Raw genomic sequence first — 6,000 nt, 5'->3', positions numbered from 1 at the left:
TCATTAATGTATGTTTGTTTTGTCTTGTGTCTGAGTGCCATTCTTTGTGAGGTGCATTGTAATCCAACTTGCTGTAAATTTCTCAAAAGGATGGCAAATAATAAAAGTCGAAGTTGAGTAGGCAGACTCATAGTTGAGTTCATTGTCATATTACAAATACATGTATGTACAGGTACCATTAAACATCTCCTTGTAGCAGCATCATAGGACAATAGCATCATATAAGCAGCATTGATACACAATTTTTACATGAAAGAACGCAATCAGAACAAAGAGTATCATGATGTGCACTGGCAACATTGGAACCCAAGTGCAGAGGAAAGACAAACTCCAATGTAGAGAAGACAACCTGAGTTTATTTATAAGTATTCTAACACATCGGTGGCTCAGCTGAGTGACACCAGGAAAAGTAACATTCTCAAAACTAGGACCCCACGATTAGCACTAATCAGGTGCCCACTTAGATAACACAAGTAACATGGAATCCTCGACCCTATCAAAATAAACTTAACAAGTTTAAACAGAAGGCACCAGGAGACCACATTACAAAGAGCAACTCACAAGAGAAAAAAAAACACAAGGAACTCCAAACTATTAATGATTCGCATTAAACAACTATTAACCAATTCATGTGCCCTAAAAACATTGGAACTCAATGTTCTCTGATGCCCTGCACAGGCCTGAAGAGCTCAGTACAAAAGAGTCCATTTTAGTGCCAAGTGATCAAAGTAGTCATTATGTTGCTGTACAGAGGTAGTGATTAGATCTATGCAGGTTGATTCCAGAACCAAAGTGTGAAGGGAAGAAGTTATGTTTGAAGCTAGTTTCTATGCCTCCTGCCTAATGGTGGTTGCAAGAAGATGGCATGACCTGGATGGTGAAGATCTTCGATAATAAATGTTGCCTCTTGAGGCAGCACCTCATGTAGATGGTGAAGAGGGATGTGCCTATGATATAGTCTGCTGTGTCCACTCCTCTTGGCAGTCTCTTACATACCTTTGCACTTGAATTTTCGTATCGGGTAATGATGTAACCAGCCAAGATACGTTCAACAGTACATTTGTCAAAGTCCTTAATCTTCTGAGAAACTAATGTTACTGCTGTGCCTTCCTTGTGATTGCATCTATGCTGGGCTCAGAATAGATCATATAGAACATCTGATGCAGTATCTGTTATGATGAAGCAGATTCATGGGGTTGATAAGTGAGACAGAAGATACTAATCACAAATAAGCACATTTATTTACGGACAATCAGTTAAATATCCAGCCAAACATCTAAGCCACCATGTTACAAAAAGAATGACATGAAACATTCAGTAACACTTCAAACTTAACAGTTATTTCATTAAATCTCCCCAAGTTACGCATCTACAAAACTAAACAGTCAAACAGATACCTAGTTAAGTATGTGTATGGGCCCTCCTATAACTGCAGCATACTTTCCCAATGGTCCTTCAGCATTGATCATAACCTCAGTGTAAAGATGAGCCTCTGGAGACAATGGAAAGCCAGCGAGTCTTATACCCCTAAGGTGTTCGGAATTGGACTCTGGTGCTCAAGGCAACCAATGAGAAAAAGCTGCTGCATCCCTCAAACTGCCCAATTAACAATCAGTGTGGTGGAAGCAGCTTTCAACCAGCAAATAAGATAACCCTTCACATTACAAACCACCCCAACCCCGCCCCCCCCCCCCCGAAAGTCTTGACACCATGTCAATCTAGTCCTCAGACTGGTATGACCCCTGCAACCCTGCAAACGTTCCACTAAACTACACATAAAACACAAAAAGTACAATACCCAGTACTGTAAGCCCAATAGTCCCCACCACCACAGAGTACTACAGTAGTCCACCAGCCTCCTCTCAGAGTATAATAGCTACGGAGCTGGTCCCCCATTTAATCTTATCCACTGACTGTCAGACATGGTTAGCTAGCTGCGTGGTGATCTCCAACTCATCAGGAACGTAGGTGCAGCATTCTTGGCTAATAACGGCACAAGTACCATGTTTCTTTGCGGGCAGGTAATCTAAGGCCACCTATATCAATTTCATGGGGCAGTCTGGCCATGTCATACTGGAAAAGGCTATCATCCAAAACCTTTCTTCCTCTGTGATAGCCCTCTTCCCACAATGACCAGCATGGTTAAGGTGCTCATCCAGGGTACTAAGGTGTATATGTGCGTTGCTACATATACCAGACAGCAGCACCCATACTACCCCGTAGGGAGCCACGGATAGGTCCGGGAGCTGCATAATCAGTAAGTGCCATTCAATGTCCAGGGAGTGGCTGCCTTCACAGTGCCATTCACTGCAGACAGTCATCCTAGGATACTGTTCCTTCTTATACTTGCTGTATTCCACTGACGGGTTTGACCTATGTGCATAATACCACCCGCAAAAATAATCCTTTCCCTTCCCTATCAAGTGGGATTCACTTTCAGAGTTGGGACCTTTGAATTAAACAAATCGTACATTGGGAAATACCATTCCTTAAAGTGCTTACTCTACTGGGGGTTACTAAGACTTAAGTTCCTTAAAGCTGCAATCATACTAGGAGGTTAGTTGGGTTGGAATAGACTACCCCCTCATGGTTTCTCCTAAAACAGAATGCCAAAACCTGAGAAGCTGGATAATTTCCCCCAACAATCTCTTTCTTATCATTGAAAGGGATCAATATTAATGGCATCCATTCTGCAACATGGTTAGGAGTACTCATATAAATCCGGCAATCCAACAAGTTGGTTCTGTTTGCCTATTCAAATACTATCTAAAGGAATATACTGTACGACCACTCACCCCAAGTCAGTGTCTTCACCACTGCTGTTGGCATCCACCACTTTGCCATTCAGTAATATAGGGAGGCAGAAACTCACTCACTCCTGATTAGTCACTGGGTATTTATATATAAAGTACCACTGTGCATAGAAATCTAAGACTAAAACAGGTGGAAATTTTCAGTAGGACAGGCAGCATCAAAGACAGAGAGTAAGGAAATGTGTAAACTAATATGATGGAAAGCTCTTCTTGAACTCATTCTCATCACTCTCAGTGTTGTAGAGTTTTTGGAGATGAAGTCCCATCCTGACAATTCTTTCTTTCTTACTTTCTTTCTTTCTTTGAGTTACATATGTTTATCATATATGAAAATTCTGGCAGCTGGAAGTTGTGAAGTTGTGACACACACTGGGTTATCAGGCAGAGTGGAGCTGTATACCACGACCTGAAAATTTATGGAGAGGCATACTCCTCATTCTCCCTTAACAATGGTGGCAAAGTGATGAAGCTAAACAATATAACTACTTGTTAGCAAAAACAGCTGGATCAAATGCAACATCTTCAACCCTGCCACGTGCTGTCCTGACTAATGAGGAACAATTAATGAACTGATACATGGAGGAAATTCCAAGAACATTCTCCCTTTCATAAGGCTGAAGCACTCACAACTATCTCCAGCTAGAGTGGATGATCTATCTCTGCCACAATATCATAGAACCTAACATTCTTAGGTTTACTTAGGTTCCTGAACCTTAAGAGAGCAGATGGAAGAGTCTTGACTCAAAAAGTCAACTGTGCATTTTCCTCCACAAATACACAGAGTTCCTCACGCAGGAGCTCCTAGGTGTTCTCCTAACATTCATTTCACCATTTTGAGAGCTCTGATAAGAACCAATGTTCTAGAGGCAGTTGTTAACAGTTTCCTGATGCGGTCTGTTCTCAAAACTAAGGTTAGCTTTAGTTCAGCAATTGCCATTTATAAAGACTGATCTCAGACCTCTGCAAAAAATATTTCCTCCTCCATCAACATCCCAAGAATTGTTCTTGAACCTATAGAACCAGGTGCACAAATATTGTGTATGTTCAAACAAGTCATGGCCATCTGAGGTAAGGGTCTCATTCTCCTGATCACCAAACTGAAATCAGGGAGTATTTCTGAATACTTTCCACTTAACTAGATGAATCCAATTCCATCAACATTCTTTTACACCAGGGATTCCCAATATCTTTTATGCCATGGACCATTAATCAAGGGGTCGATGGACCCATTTTGGGAACCCCTGTTTTACACTCTACAAAGCGTTGGTTTGGTTGAAATCCATCCCAAAATCTTCAGTAACTGGTCCCAGCATCACCAAGTTGTGACTGCCATCCATATGATGGAACTCCTTGGGTTTACTTCAGACACTAAATTCCTGGCAGGGCAAAGGTCACAGACACATTGGTACACCATCATTTCCAAAATCTTCAGATCTTAAACTGTGCTGACATTAAAAAAAAGTACTCTTTTCCACAGATGCTGCCTGACCTACTCATTTCCTCCAGCATGTGTGTGTTGCATAAAAAAATAGTTCCTTTGCTGCCCTGGATCCAAATCCTAGAACCCCTGTCAACTAGCGAGGAAAGTAGTACTTTCACAGCATTTAAGAAGTATCTTGATTAGCACTTTAGTCGAAAAGGCACAGAAGGCAACAGAATGAATACCGGTAAATGAAATGAATATAGAAAGATACTTGATGGTCACCATGGACACTGTGAACAGTTTCTGTGCTGTATGACTATGACACTCTCAGCTGTCTGGCAGAACCATCACCATTCACATGGTGGCAGTTCAGAAGATGGGCTCACCATTACCTTCAAGATTCAAGATTCAAGATTCAAAAAACGTTATTGTCATTCTAACCATCCATCAGCTCTGCAGGGCAGAATGAGACAGCGTTCCTCAGGGGCAGTGCAATCATAACATAACAAACGCAACACTAAATAATAAACATAACAATAAGTAGTAAAACACAACAGCCACATGTCAGTTAAATCAGTTATAAGTGTCCAGTGCAAGTTAAAAGTGTCCAAAGCAGAGTCAGGTGGAGCAGCTATTTAGCAGTCTGACTGCCTGTGGGAGGAAGCTGTTTAGTAGCCTTGTGGTTTTAGTTTTGATGCTCCTGTAACGTTTGCCTGATGGCAGAAGAACAACCGGTTCATGGAGAAGGTGTGAGGGGTCTTTAATGATGTACCGTGTCTTCTGGAGGCATCGACTCTGAAAGAGGTCTTGGACAGAAGGTAGGGAGACCCCAATAACCTTCTCTTGTTTAAGCTTCCTCAGAAAGTGCAATCTCTGCTGGGCCCGTTTCACAATCCCAGTGATGTTCCTGGACCAGGTGAGATTGTTCGAGATCTGCACCCCAAGGAACTTGATGTTTTCCACTCTCTCCACTGTGGAGCCTCTGATGCTGAGGAGTGTGTGCTCAGGCTGAGACCATCTGAAATCGACAATCATCTCCTTGGTTTTGGTGACATTAAGCATCAAGTTGTTATCCCTGCACCAGCTCTCTAGGTGTTTGACCTCCTCCCTGTACATAGTTTCATCATTTTTGCTGATGAGCCCCACCACTGTGGTATCGTCTGCAAATTTAATGATCAGGTTCTCCTTGAATCTGGCTGCACAGTCATGTGTTAGCAGTGTAAACAGCAATGGGCTAAGCACACAGCCTTGTGGGGATCCAGTGCTCAGTGTGATGGAGTCAGAGATGTTCCTGCCAACACGGACGTGGTCTCTCTGTCAAGAAATCCAGAGTCCAGCGACGCATGGCAGTGCTAAGACCATGCAGCGACAGTTTCTCCACTAGTCTCTGTGGGATGATGGTATTGAATGCTGAACTGAAATCAATGTACAGGATTCTGGCATAAGTGTCTTTGTTGTCCAAGTGAGAGAGAACTGTGTGCAGTGTGGTGGATATTGTGTCCTCCGTAGAGTGATTTGGACGATAAGCAAACTGCAGAGGATCCAGTGATGAGGGGAGGCTGGCTGTGATAAGAGGCTTGACAAGCTGTTCAAAACATTTCATCACTATGGGGGTCAGGGCAATGGGACGGTAATCATTCAGACAGGCTACAACTGATTTCTTTGCTACAGGGATGATTGTGGAGGTTTTGAAGCATCTGGGGACAATAGCTTGACTGAGGGAGATGTTGAAAATGTCTGTCAGGACATCTGCTAATAAATCAG

The sequence above is a fragment of the Mobula birostris genome, chromosome 2 (assembly GCF_030028105.1).
Source record: "Mobula birostris isolate sMobBir1 chromosome 2, sMobBir1.hap1, whole genome shotgun sequence".
Lineage (NCBI taxonomy): Eukaryota > Metazoa > Chordata > Chondrichthyes > Myliobatiformes > Myliobatidae > Mobula > Mobula birostris.
Note: the sequence above shows the minus strand (reverse complement) of the source record.